This window comes from Lactuca serriola, chromosome 8 (genome assembly GCF_051521515.1).
Source record: "Lactuca serriola cultivar US96UC23 chromosome 8, Lser_US96UC23_V15, whole genome shotgun sequence".
Taxonomy (NCBI): Eukaryota; Viridiplantae; Streptophyta; class Magnoliopsida; order Asterales; family Asteraceae; genus Lactuca; species Lactuca serriola.
The window spans coordinates 125,590,883-125,605,904 of NC_136415.1; the positions used below are offsets into that span (position 1 = coordinate 125,590,883).

The 15,022-nt window shown below is 36.5% G+C and overlaps 1 long non-coding RNA gene and 1 other non-coding gene across 3 annotated transcripts; both read left to right on the forward strand.

Moving 5' to 3' along the window:
* The first annotated feature begins 3,128 nt into the window (after nucleotides 1–3,128).
* On the forward strand, nucleotides 3,129–3,235 carry LOC145071589 (small nucleolar RNA R71). Its single transcript, XR_013690595.1, has one exon. It is a non-coding gene; the product is annotated as a small nucleolar RNA R71 (small nucleolar RNA).
* A 9,065-nt stretch (nucleotides 3,236–12,300) lies between these two features.
* Nucleotides 12,301–14,817, forward strand: LOC145068853 (uncharacterized). Of its 2 annotated transcripts, XR_013689156.1 has the most exons (5): nucleotides 12,301–13,139; nucleotides 13,236–13,375; nucleotides 13,448–13,541; nucleotides 13,960–14,042; nucleotides 14,126–14,817. It is a non-coding gene; the product is annotated as an uncharacterized LOC145068853 (long non-coding RNA). The 2 variants fall into 2 exon arrangements; XR_013689155.1 differs by having other exon boundaries at nucleotides 12,301–13,375.
* Nucleotides 14,818–15,022: the final 205 nt, after the last annotated feature.

Genomic DNA, 15,022 nt, shown 5'->3' on the forward strand with positions numbered 1-15,022 from the left:
GGGTGGATTGGGAGTTGGTGCAGCAGACTTGTCCTTGAAGTTGCTCTCAGCGACCCTCAAGAGACCTTGGAGTTTGCTTAGGGTGACCTCTTCTTTGTTCATCTGGTAGGTCATCCTAAATTGATCATAGCTTGGAGGCAAAGAGTGAAGCACCATGTCGATCGCCAAGTCTTCCCCAAAGTCAACATTCAACTTGCGAAGGCGGTCGACATACCTTTGCATCTTTTGCAGGTGCATGGTAAGAGACTCTCCATGACCCATCTTAGCGGAAATCATGTTAGTGAAAATCTCATAACGCTCTTGTCTCGCGTTTTGGTGGTATCTCTCCAATAAGTCTTGATGCATCTCGTACGGGTACATGTCCTCATAGGACTTTTGGAATTCGGAGTTCATAGTGGCTATCATGATGCAATGTACCTTCGTTGCATCGCGCTCATGAGTTTCAAAAGCGGTCATTTCAGCCGAAGTAGCGATTTCAGGGTTAATCTTCTCGAGCTTCTCATCAAGGACATACTCCTTATCCTCATAGCAAGCAATGGTGCGAATGTATCTTATCCATTCACTAAAGTTCGTCCCATCGAAAGTGACCTTTTGACAAAGGCTCATCAATGTGAAAGAACTAGCAGCAGCGTTGTTTGCGTTCGACATCTACAAATAGAAAGGACAAAGATAGATTAGAATATGAATCCCTAATTATCACCTAATAAGAAAAATTAGGGCTAGGATCCAACAACAATATTTACATATTAGAAAAGGGATGCCGTAATCCAACATGCAAATAATATGAAGGTAAGTGAATGACGATTCACTAATTCTCCACCATAAAAACATAACTTTAAGTCCTAAATGTATTGAGAATTCCTAGGTTCGGATGAGATTCATTGAAACTATTCAATGACATGTTTAAATCTTGATATGCCCCTCTTGTTTGTGACTGGGATACCGAGGATCACAAAGCGGGTGTGAATTACAATGCAAATTCACATGGTGCCTTCATTGTAACGATCACCTATTCGATGCGCCGGTAAACCACACACGCTCCATCGAACTATGATAAACAATGAATCACCCTTTGCCACCTTTGCTTAGAACCAATTAGTGTGCCGGTAAACCACACACGCTCCACTAACTTCTTAGCAAGGGTGCAAAGTGTAATTTCATGGGATTGCATCAATTCACTTTTCCTAAACTAACTAAGATTGGGAAATTTTAAAAATATTTAGTTACTTTATATTTCTTATTATACTTTTAATGAGAGGATGAGGTTGCCCTATCCTACCCGTTCGGCTAACGACCCTCCACCGATCAAGCAAGCGGTGGGTGTGAGTGTACACCCATTAATAGCCATTTTATAGGCCGCAACCTTATACCCACCTTATAGATCGGCTTCGTGAATGAGGCCTACTAACGGTAAGACTAGCATTTTAGTTATACATACATATACATATATACATATATATATATATATATATATATATATATATATATATATATATATATATATATTAATCTTGTAATATTATATTAGTATAGGGTTGTATTTTAAACTTTTAAAAAATCTAGGGTTTGAAATTTAAATTGTCTAAATTAAAACTTTTAATCACAAAACATAAATTTCAAAACTTGAGGACAAGTTTTAAACATTTAAAACAGGGAGGATCAAATAACAAATAATTTTAATTAACAATTAATTCCATAATTATCCATATTTGATTTATTCAAGATTTCTTGCAAGATAATTACCAATTTAATCAAAATAATTAATTAATTATCATATAAGGAAATTAAATATTTTATTAGTTGATAAATATCTTTAATTAGATCAAGATTATAGTCATATATATCAAAAAATCGGATTAGGGTTGATCTAATATGATTAAGGCAAGTTTCCATAAGATAATCATCAAAAATCCCGAATCTGGCCTTTCCTGACACTTGGACTCGCCGAGTGCACCAAGGGACTCGCCGAGTCCACAATGGGACTCGCCAAGTCCATGACTCAGAAACATAAAAATCGAATTTTTCAAGCAAGATTCAAACAAACAAGCAACAATTTAATAGAAACCAATCTAGGCTCTGATACCACTAATGGGTTTTAGCCATAAGAACTTTCCTATGTACGCATGCAAAACCCTAATGCTTGGATCTAGGCTTTCTAATTAAACATGTTTTGAATCCAAGACTTCTAATGACTAATTAGGTATAAGAACAATACAAAATCAGATCTAGAAGTTTACCTTTGAATCTTTTGTTTGATCTTGTTGTCTTGGAGCTCTAGAGTCACAATTGTCACTCCTCTAATGGCTTACAAACACCAACTAGCAAGGAGGATGATTTGAGAGAGAGAGAGAGGAGAAGGAAGATTCAGCCAGGGTTTCTTTTCCTTTTGAAGAGATGTCGATTCCCCTTGCACTAGGGGTCTATTTATACTTGTAGACTCCTTAGGGCTTCACCTTTAAACCCCAGTTGGATAATCTTTCCTTAAAGCAAACCATATCCTTACCATAGATAAGCCTTGGACGATTTGACGCTATCCCAATCCCTAGAATCCGTCCATCCTCTATCCAATAAGGATTTACAGTCTAAAGTGTAACTATCAAACAATTGACAGTTTATACCCTCTTATTTAATTAATCTCTTTAAGTCACCAAATTAATTCTAATTAATTCTATGACTTATATTAATCAGATAACAATATTATTATTCCTTATATTGTTCTCATAATATATTAATAATATTTATTCTCTCATAATAAATCATCCTATCAAGTTTCTATGGTGAAGGCAACCCAAAAGGACCATGCACAATCGGGTCAAATACTTGCCTAATATAGTTGCAGCCTTAGACACTATTCCAACAGAATTGACTGGTCCAGTTTTGTGATTATTCTGTCCATAGTATTAAGCATGGCTAGCACAGCAGCCATGTCTTTAGAATTTCCTCCCCCAATGCCTTTAACTCCATAATTCCTTGGATTGTGGTACTCACGAGAATGCTTTGCAAACTATTAAATTAAGTATTTTATTTCACTCGGATTTTTCTTTGTAAGCGGTCCTTGAGAATCAAGGAGTTGCCTCTTCATGACATTTACCTCGTCATAGAATATAAACACTTCTTGTTGTATGTTAAGGTCATTTTGAGGGCAGTTTCTGAGTAACCCTTTATATCGTTCCCATGCCTCATAAATCGACTCTCCTGATTATTGCTTAAAGTTGGCTATTGCCTTCTTGAGTTTAACTATCTTGGATGGTGTGCAGAATTGTTCTAAAACTTTCTTGCGCATCTGTGCCCAAGTAGTGATTGCACCACGCGCTAGTGCCTTCAACCAATCATTTGCAGCTCCTTTAAAAGTGGTCGACAGCATCCTTAGTAAGACTGTCTCTCTAGGAACATTTGGGACATTGAAATACTCTGGAATGTCATTGACCTCATCTAAATGCTTATAAGCATCCTTATGATCCTTTCCATAAAATGGTACATCCTTAAGTGCAGTAAGGGTGTGTCCTTTCAGCTCAAATGTGGTAGTTGCAGGAACTGTAGGTTGTACTAAACCAGGACCATCATCGTCTCTTATCCGGTTTTTGTATGCTCCCATGGACATATTCGTAATGTTCGCCATCTCGTTTTCTGGTTCGTCTTCGGGTTCACTCTTTTCTAATTTGAATTCAATCTCATATTCGTATTTGGATTCTTGTAGGTTAGATATTTGATCACAGCTTTCAACCTTTCTTTTGTCCTTTGATGATGTACTTGACTCTCCCACTTTATTTCCTGTCTTCCTTCCAGAGACTGATTTGAGATCCTTGAAAGGTGACTTCTTTGGTGTTTCATTCACTCCTGCATTCTTATCCGTCTTTTTGTGAAGGGTCGACTCTGGATCTTCAAGTGGTGGCACCAAGGGCGTGTTAGAACCTCTGGTCATGAACTACTGCAATAAAACAAAAATAAAAACACAAAACTTAACAAAAACTAACTAGAAATAGTCTACTGACTGGTCACCACGACGTGGTAAAAGTCACCACCTCGTGTTGTCGCAGAAAGTTCAAACAGACAAGAAAAACGAAGAAAAATGAAAAACTATTGAACCTACGTCGTGAGTTGAGTAGCGAAAAAAACTAAGCTGAAAAATTAACTTTTTGCATGTTTTACTCCGCAAAAAGGATCGATTAACCTACAACAAATAAATTAACAACTAAAATAGTCGTTCCCCGACAACAGTGCCAAAAGCTTTGATGTGCACAAAAGTACCTACTAGGTTTAAATTTATATCCTAACTAACTTAACTTAACTTAACTAACTAATATGCACCTAGGCAGTGTACCTAGTTGGATTGTAGTTTAGTTTAAGTAAGTTGGAGTCGAACATAGGGAACAAATTTAATTAGCTAAAATAATTACTCTAAATTAATCTAAAATCAAACAATAATTAAAAAGGTTTTTATCTAATTTGGCAAGTCTAGATAAACTTAATTACTAAACAAAGGTTCAATCAATTACTAAAAAGACTCTCGTTTAGTTCGAATCCACTTCTTCTTTATGGTTAGCTAACAATTATGGACTATCAAAGTTGGTAATCTAATATTATATTATTAGTAATTTAAGTCCAAATTTACTAATATTTAACTAATTCATGTAAAACTATGCATTGTCAGACACAATCAAACACATAATGAGTTATGTATTATGAATAAGCTATGTAAGATTTATTATGCAAGCATAATTATGGTCATAATTTATGTTCTCCAGCACAACTAAATTCAGTTACTTCAGTCACTTATCTAAGATTGGGTCGATCCTAACTCTAGCAATTCAATATTCACTAAATCACTAGGTCAAGTTCATGTAATTTAATAATCACTAAGCTACAAAGAACATGAATTCAAGCAACTAAACAACCAAATGTTAGCATGCCAGGTATTAACAATCAAGCACAAGCACAATACCAACAAGTCAAATCCACAATTAATTAAACTAATCCATAAGTTGAAGCTTCATCTAGCTAAATAGGAGTAGCTAAATTCAGCTACTCATGGTAGAAATCAAACACGAAAACTCAATAGAGATAAATCTAAACATGATCAAACCTAATAAATTGATGTTTTCATCTAGATCTCTTCAAATCTTGAGCTCTAATCGTTTCCTCTTCTTCTAAGGGTTTTCTAGAGGTTATTTTTCGTAATGCTTCTCCAGAAAGTCACCTCCAAGTCTCTCAATTCGTCATAATGTTCGGATATATATATTTGCCTAAAATCTGGCCACCACGACATGGTAATGGCACCACATTTTGGTCCTCGTGTTTATCCCGTACTCTCCAAGACAGTGTCAAAAATCGTGAAGATTTCATTCACCACGTCATGGTGGTTGGAAATCCGACTTTTCTCAAAACACGAAAGTCGTCTGAAATTGTGTCTAGTTTTCAGATCATTTTGAATCACCTTAATCGGAGTTACGAGTCATGAGATATGATTAAAATATTGAAGAGGGGTCAAGCTGTCCAACAACATATTTATTGTGTCTTCTTCTTGCCTAAGCTCACATTTTCTTGCTTCCAGCTTCCATGTTGCTCCCGAGCATGTCTTATATGCTACATAATAGATATTAAACATAATAAGTACCTTTTGTTCTATAATAAGCATAATTATAGCTAAAAGCATTAAGATATGATGTAATATATATATATATATATATATATATATATACAGAGAGAGAGAGAGAGAGAAAAGTTAGGTTCAAATGTTTTCACTATCTATTGTGTGTATGTATGATTGATTCTGGACCAATCATTTTAGTTATTTTAAGAAAGTAATTAATGCATATTAAATGTTGAAGATGTAATTAATACCCATTATATCTTCAACATGATATATGCATTAATTACCTTCTTATATTAACTAAAATGATTGGTCCAGAATCAATCATACATGCACACAATAAATAGTGAAAACAAAATAACCTAACCATATATATATATATATATATATATATATATATATGCACATATCAACCATGTAGGGGTTTAGGCCCAATTTGGAAAATTGGGCCATATGTTGGACTTTGGTTCATTATTAGACTTTTGGGCCGTGGGCTTAAATCAAGCCAAGTTAGGGGTAAATAAGTCTTTTACCCCAAGCATGGACTTATAGATATGGGTTGGGACCCAATTATTAATTGGGTGTTATTTTCATGTTGACAAATTTGAGAATCTATCATCCAGCAGCAAGGGTTTTGTCCGCGGGACTTCAACAATTCAAGGCGAGTTTCCTCCAGTAGGAACGAGTCTAAGGCACCAAGGCCGGCCCGTTTAGTTAGTAGTAGTTTTGGACTACGATTCGATGTCGGGTGGGGCCCGATGTAGTTTTATATGCTTTTCCAGGTTTCGATCCGATGTCGGGGCGGTCCCGAGGAATGCTTGTATCCTTGATGTCTTTGTGATTCTTGCATGTGTTTGTATTGGTATGTTTCCGGACTTCTGTCCAATGTCGGGGAGGTTCCCGAGGAATGATAGTATGTTTCCGGATTTCGGTCCGATTCTGGGCGGGGCCCGAGGAATGTTTATATGTATATGCTATGTATTTATGTTTATATGTATATGTTGATATGCTTATGTATACCGAACTTTTTTCGATGCCGGACTGGGCCCGATGTAGTGGGCTAGGCCCAAGTTATGTTTATGTTATGTGTATGTTATATGCTTGATGATATGTTATATGTATACCAGACTTTTGTTCGATGTCAGGCGGGCCCCGATGCGGCCGGATGTCGGGCGGGGCCCGATGTAGCGGGCAAGGCCCAAATTTATGTATATATGTTTATGTTTATGTGACTGATTATGCGTATGTAATAGTTGATATGATCATGTGTATGTCGAGCTTTGCTCGATGCCGGGCAGGGTCTGATGTAACAGGGCAGGGCCCACGATTATGTGTATGTGACATGTGTGTGGTATGTGGTAGTTTGGGGAGACTCACTAAGCTTCGTGCTTATAGTTTTCAGTGTTGGTTTCAGGTACTTCGGTTTTCAAAAGAGGAGCTTGGGAGGATTGTAGTGCACACACCATTTGTTCAGCCTGGGATGTTTTCACTCTGATATTTTGACACATGATTTTGATACAGTATTTTGTTATGATGATTTGAGATACATGACTTATGATCTTTATTGTGATGTTTGATGAATTATGATTTTCTTAAATGATTTTAACACAAATTTTTTGGACTGTATTTTTGGGGTGTTTCACATAAACACCACACAACCACCCACTCATGGTGGCATGCGACGTTCAGAAAATGATGGCAATTGGGATAGACGCTCGGAGTGGCAACAGCGAAACCCGATGAAACAACAAATGAAGCGAAGAGGGTGGAAGAGGAACGAGTTGCGCCATTATTGGGGAGAGGCAATAACGGCCACACGTCTCGATCTTCCGACTGCCTACTGATACGGCATCTAAGCGTCGATCTTCATCGTTGTCGGCAGTGGGAGCAACGGTGGTGGTGCTCGGTGGTTCACAACGATGACATAGGTGATAGCGACGTCTGTAGATGAGGAGTGATAAGGGTGGCGGTTGGAGAACACTTCTAGGGTTAGGGTTTATGTGTGTAACCGTGTAACGCCCCGATTCTCGAATACCAATTTATGGTTATAAATTCTCATGAATTCAAGATCTACTTGACGGGTTGGTTTCCTGACTCGTCGAGTAGCAGCAGGTTTAGGCCACGTGTTTAAGTGACCAACTCGCCAAGTCGGAAGAGTGACTCGACGAGTTGGAGCCGGAGGGTGAAACCCTAATTTTCGGGGTTTGGCACCCTATTTAAGGGATCATTAGCCTCCCTCAGTTCCTTTGCAGCTCCTTGAGAGTCCAAAAACCCTAATTCGTGTGTGTGCTCCATATTAGTGTAAATTTCAAGCTTGGAAAGAAGACCTTGATGCAAGAAGCTTGAAGATCAAGAAGTTGGAGGCAAGAACGTTTGTGGGTCTGAATTTTATCTCAGCTAACTTCATTTGAGGTATCAATTCATGATTTTGGCCTCATTCCTTTCTAGATCTCTTTGGATGAAGTTTAGGGCTTCTTGGCTTGGTTATGAAGCTATTCTTGGGTATGAGCTCAGATCTGAAGTTGTAACTTCAGAACTGAACTCTCTTTGATTTGTAAGTCCATAAAGCTATCAACATTAGCAAGCATGAACCCCTCCTTAAGTGTAAAACCCCATTTGAAGCTAGGTATTGGCATTTTGAGTCATTAGAGCCTTGCATGCACGTAAAGTTTGCAACTTTACGTGATAAGCATACCTTGGGAACTTGGATCTGTAGTATGGAGCCTTAGCATGGCTTAAAAAGCATCTGTATGGATGAAGGACTGAAGGGACTCAGCGAGTCGCATGGTAGACTCGGCGAGTCATATGAAGATGGTCATGAACTCGACGAGTTGGATGAACAACTCGGCGAGTCCGATGAAGATTGCCTTAGGCTCAGCGAGTGGCATGGTGACTCGGCGAGTTGACAAGTTATGCAAGGAACTCGATGAGTAGCTGAGGGTACTCGACGAGTTGAGGTCGACATGGACTGTTGACCTTGATAGTTGACTTTGACTTTGACCAAGGGTTGACCGTTTTGACATTTGAGTATAATTGGTACGTGGATATTTATGAATTGGATTATTGATGGTTATAGATGTTGGAGTTTGGGGCAGTGTTTCGGGAGCGTGATTTCGTGGTTCCGTCCGACATTGCAAGGTGAGTTATCCTCACTATACTAAGGGGTCTAAGGCACCAAGGCCGACCCATTGGATTTGATATCCTAGTATGTATGCCGGTTGATATGCTAGTCGGGTAGATCTGTAAAATTACCTGTGATACTGTATGATTATATGTATGTGCATTAGTTATGTTATATGTCGACATGTTATGTGGGATGGGTTGAGGTTGTACTGTTTCGTGCGGTAGCCAACAAACCCTAAAGTATTCCATATATGAGCTGAGGGTCGGGCAAGGCATGCCATACTCATACTAAGGACTCAGGAGCATTCTAGATACGAGCTGAGGGCAGGGTAGGGCATGCCAGACTCGTACTGTGGGCTCGATGGCGATCCATATGTGAGTTATGGGCCCGGAAGGCAATCCATACTCACACTGTCGGCCCAGGGATAATCCACTCTGTAAAGCTGTGGACCCATCGCATGTTGTTCAGTTTGTTATGTTATGATATTGTTGATATTGTTGCGGACTGTATGTGTATCGGTATTTTGGGGGTAACTCACTAAGCTTTCGGGCTTACAGTTTCTGTTTATTGTTTCAGGTTCAACGGATGGATGCGGGTAGGCGAATGCGTGACCGTACACTTCCTCGATTGACGATCATGATTTCTGGGAACTCTGATGTATAAACTATTTTGAAAACAAATCGTAATAATTGAATGGTTTCAAATGATTTAAATGGTTTAAATTTGCTCGAATTTTATGGGTGTTACAAACCAAGTAGCAAGAGGGTGGATGGGAACATGTTTAAGTCCCGTCTCCAACTTCAAACTCAAGCCCCTTTCTTACACTTTCAGTCCCTCCTTCACAATTCATTTTCAAATCAAATCCACTAATTACCAAACAACCCTTGCTCCATGAAATTCTTTACATTTCAAGTCCAATCGTTACAAAATAGACCCCAAATTCCAGAAATTATAACATTTAACTCCTTATGGCTAACACTCTGAATTTAGGGCTAAAATAAAATAAAAATATAAAATACATCTCAGGGTTTTAAGGTTTATTTATTTATTTAATTTTATTTATTTTAAACGGGATGTTACATTTTTTTAAATTCATATAATAATTTAAACGGTCTCTTAACTACTAAGTGGTTAATTGCATATTAATGGGAATGATATATCACATGACTTGTTTGATAACAAAGCAATTGTGAAACCCTCGCAAGGATTACTAGCAAAACAAGTTGATTACTTTTCATTATGAGCGTGATAACGAGATTTGGGTTTCTTGGAGCTATAATTAACTTATCATGTGAACTAACCATTTTTTCTTAAGAGTACTTTGTTCCATTCAAGTGTGTAATAGTAAACTTGAATCTTATTAACCTAATTGATATATAATTATATACCTTACAAGAGGCTTCTTACATACATGGAGTATAAGTAACATGTGCCATACACCGTCATGGTGGAAAACAAAACAAAATTGTTTTAAATACTAATCTACAAAATGTTGGAAATCAAATGAGATTAAATGTTAATCAACAAGTTTCCTATTATATCACATTAGTGGAAGGAGGAAGAAACTTTTATGGCTTTATAAGACTTAATTCGCCTTAAATCTTCAGAGGCTTTAGTGAGGATTAATGAATGTGCCAAATCCATACGTGAGCCTAGCCGAACTGAAGGCGTAAGGTTTGCAATTTAATCATACGCTGCATGGTAGGCTGAGGAGCTTTTATGCATGGATAACCTCTAGGAAGTCTCAAGGGATCAGATAACCTCAATGTTTAAATTTAAATTCAAATAACTTTTAGGGTTTTTTTTTTAATTTGAACTAAGACATGCGTCCACTACAATATGACCCTTTATATCCCATATAGTAAAAACATTTAAGGACATGACTAATTCAATGTAATTAGCACACATGATCTCCAATTTCAGGTTGTGATTGTTTTCTCTATCTCGTTTTTTAATTCGCCTGATCGAACTGATTTTCAGTCGAAGGTTGGTAAACAAGTAATAATATTTGAACATATTATTTAATACACATATAATTCTTAATATTATTTGTTGATTTGTTTGCTTTAATCTTACTAACAATTCATAATTAGTTCGCAATACTTATCATCAAATTGTTTGTCAACTTTTTGGATGTATGTTTTCAAAATTATTAATAATATTTGACAATGAATTAAAAATGTATATAGTGTTTATGTTTTGTATACGTTTAGTCATTTTTGTATTTTTTTTTTCCACATTACACCAGTGAATTTGTTTGAATTTTCCACATTACGTCCTTATGACATGTTGGTGTAGGTTTCCAGCCACAAAAAGAATTTTCTGGTGTCCTTGGCAACTCCCAAGAAACTCCGATCAATCTGACAAAACATGATTTTTTCAGCAATAGGATTCTTAATCTTCATCTTCATTATGTTCAGAAAAACACATTTATTATTTTCAAACCTAGTAATCTAAACAAATCTCAAGAAACTCAAACCCATGAATCCATGATAAGTTAGAAGTTAGAAAACCTACATCAAACTGAGAGCTCGAAGTTAGAAAACCCATAGATTCAAGCTTCCAGAAATCGAAGTAAGAAAAAAACATAGAGATTTGAGTTTACAATTTTTCAATTTAAGGTGTTCATGTATGTTCAACGGGAGAGAAAAAAACATACATTTTCACATCCACCCGCCCATATGTCTCATTTAAGGTGTTTATCTGTAAAGTTTTCCGTAAATCAAACTAATAAAAAAACACACAAATATTAATTTGTCGAGTTCCATATGAAGATGAACTCCGGTTTGCTAACCTCTTTCTCTCTCTCTCTGAGTCTTCTTTTCTTTTTTTTTTTTTTTTTTTAACACATCCATGGTAGATATCGAAAAAAACACTAGAAAGCGTTTCAAATATTCGTTCAAACACATGAACACATGAATGATTTCATTTTAGATCTTTGTTTCTTGGGTTTATGATTTTCGTTCGTAACTTTTAGAAGAGTTTGTTCGTTCATAGCTTTCGGACGAAGAACTAAACTTGAGAACCCGAGAACTCGATCTGATTTTGTTCGTGCGTTTTCATCAGATATGGAGTTCATAAATTTATTTTGGAATGTGTTCATCCGAAAACCAATCAACATATTTGATTTTTTTGTGTGTGTATTCATCAAATATGGGGTTCATGAATGCGTGTGTGCAGGGGTGGAACACGGGCATTAGACTAGGAGGGGTTGGATGATATATAATGCATCTAGAAATAAATTAATTTGTATGACAAATTATAATATAAATAAAATTTATTAATGATAAGATAATTAAAATATAGGTTTTTGATAATAATATGAGAAAAAATATATTTTATAATTGTTTTTTGAAAGTCTTTATATTATGATTTTTTATTCTAACAAAACCTATTAATTATATATACATACTAATTTTGAAAGACCACTTGAACAGTTCTTATTTTCTATTGGACCAAACTTTATTTTTTATTCTTATTTTTTTTTAATAATTTATACTCGATGTATACGTGGTGATATATCCAACCTTCGTTCCGGTGATTCTGACACCGATATACACACGTTTGATTTTCCAGTTTTCTTAAAGATATTGCCACCGCCTCGCCTCCTTTCATCTTCTTCCTTCTCACCTTTTTTTCTCACTTTGCTTATCGTACTCAACGGCTTCTCTTTGGAGTCGATCATCACCGCTCCTCCTTACATCACCATGGCTCCATCGGCACCCGTCATCTCCAATGTCACCCCACTTGCTACCAAGAGAACCCTCCGACGAGGCCTCTCAAAACCCTAGCCTCAGCTTCGTCATGAGCATCGCCATCTTCAAAGGGAAAATCATCTATTGCAGAGGAAGCTATCGGCCCTCATAGCACACTTCCTCTGATTTCTTCACTCCGTTTACCATCTTCCTCTTTTCATCTGCTTCAGCAACAAATCGTAACCCAAAATAATCCCAATAACCTTCCGAAACATCAGTATTTATCTCTGCGTCTACAAATTCCCTTTTGTCGTCTATTGCAAGAAAGCTGGTCGGAGGGAGTTATCACCCGACAAAGGAGATGTGGTGCAAACTGGCTGATACCCACCACCTCTAATTGATTGGGGCTTTCTTTGGTTCAATACTTCAATTCATCGTTGTTTACATGAGGAGGCCTACATCAGTTGAAGCCTTACCTCCGATTAGAAGTCGTCCCCGGATCCGGTTCAGATGGTCGCCGATTTCATAGATGGTCATTACATCGCTACTGCTATGCTTTCTCTTGCATCAGGTTTGTTTTTTCTTTCTCTAAACCCCCATTGATATTTAAAACCTCTTCTACTTCATCTTTGGAGGTGTTGTTGGTTTTCTTCGCTTCGTTTCGATCCTTCTTTCACAACTATAGGTTCAATCAAAACATAAACCCTTTTACGTCCAGGGTAAAATGAAGGTACTCTTCATTCGTCCTTTTTAGGTTCTGTAATCATAATTTTACGCAAAAAAAAATTATAATCTAAAATTAGCATGTTTTGTGACATAATTCCAGTTTAAAAAAATGGCGGTATAACAGGGATGGGTGTGGAGACGTCAATTGGTCATACCCCAGATGAATTTTACAACAATCTGTTAGAAGGTGTGAGTGGTATTAGTGAAATCAAAGTGTTTGATTGATCCAATTATCCAACTGTATGTCACTATTCGTGTTCTTTCTCTTTATTTTTTAAGTTATTATTAGACAATTAAGAGTTGGAATTACAGAGAATTGCTGGAGAAACCAAAACTTTCTCTATTGGTGGATGGGTGGCACCCAAAAGAGGGTATTTGGTTAAAGCACATCCAGAGATTCACGGAGGTAAGTATCATGGCTTTTCAACTTTCATAGATATGATCCTATATGCTTTCTTTCGTATCCAGTGGGTTGAGACTTTTGGGTATTGATCTGTTATGTGATCATGAATTGCCAATAAGTTATCAAAATTATTGTAATTGATTTAAAAGTTATCAAGGCAGTCCCCTGTTTAGGGTTAGGAAGCTATTAATGTTACCCACAGGTTGTAATGTGTTAATGCATACATCTGTTTGATTAATCATATTACTGAATTTCTGTTTACAAAGAAGCATATATGGGAATTGGATAGTCATTATTTAATGTCTGCAGCATTGTGGATTTGGGGTTATAATTTTCCACCCGGAAAACAAATTAAATTGGTTTTCATGGGATATTCAGTTATTAATGCTTATATATATATTTTTTAAAATTATTGTTATAGAGCAAAAAGAAAAACCATCTGAAGTAGAACATCAACTTAAAAAGGTCGATGCTGCCCAACATTCGAAAATACACGCTGCAAAGGTAGCACTTTTTTTAATTTTTTTTATTATATTTGCCGATTGTTTCTCATCATATTTTGTTTCTCTTTGATTCTTTTATAATAGGCTGAGGCCATTAGGAAAGCGTTGCCTCAGTTTTATAGCAGTAACAAGAGAGAAACAAAACAATAGCTTGGGCAAGTAGAAAACACGTTATTTCCTGGTATTTGCTAAAAAATTTAATGACATTTTTTAACACTTCTTGGAACTCCTTAGGAAGATGGAAAAAGACCTTTATGGTGTTTATATGCAGGTAACCATGATCTTCTTCTAATTTATTCCAGTAAATTGTGTATTGGGTAGAAAAATATAAAAGTCAACAGTCACTGATAAAACCGATTATTTGTGATAAAGATTCAGAATGCTTCCTTTGATTCAAGGGACACATAGTATTATAGAAACACTTACAACAGCAACTGGTGTTGTTGTCCCTTTTCACCATTTGGTTTATGGTATGTAAGAAGGGTAAAATGGTAATTTAGCAAAGTATATTTGTTATTATGACCATTTTGTTGTTGTGAGTTGTGTGATAGGTTGGATCAAAATGAGAGGCAAATGGTATAGCAAAGGCAGAAGCAAAGATGGTGATGGATGTTTCCTGTGCAAAGGTTCATATTTTTATATATATTTCAAAAATGCCCTTTGGATTTTTCTACTTAGTTGTAAGTAAAATTTTGAATTTCTTGGAAGTGCTGTAGACAGTTTAAGAGAATGAATAAATTAACCCACTAAATTTGGTGTATTTAGAATGTAAGCTTATACCCTTTTTTTAAAATAATGGATTTAAATCCCATAATGATGATTTGCTTTGTATGTTACCTGCTAAATTTTTTATCAACATTATGATAGTTGAATCTTAAAATGGGTGAAATGTGGCATTAGTTTTCTTTGGCGCATCCTTTTCTTTCGCGCATCCAATCCCGCAAAGCGGGATTCTTCCCTAGTTTGCTTCTATTTTTGTTT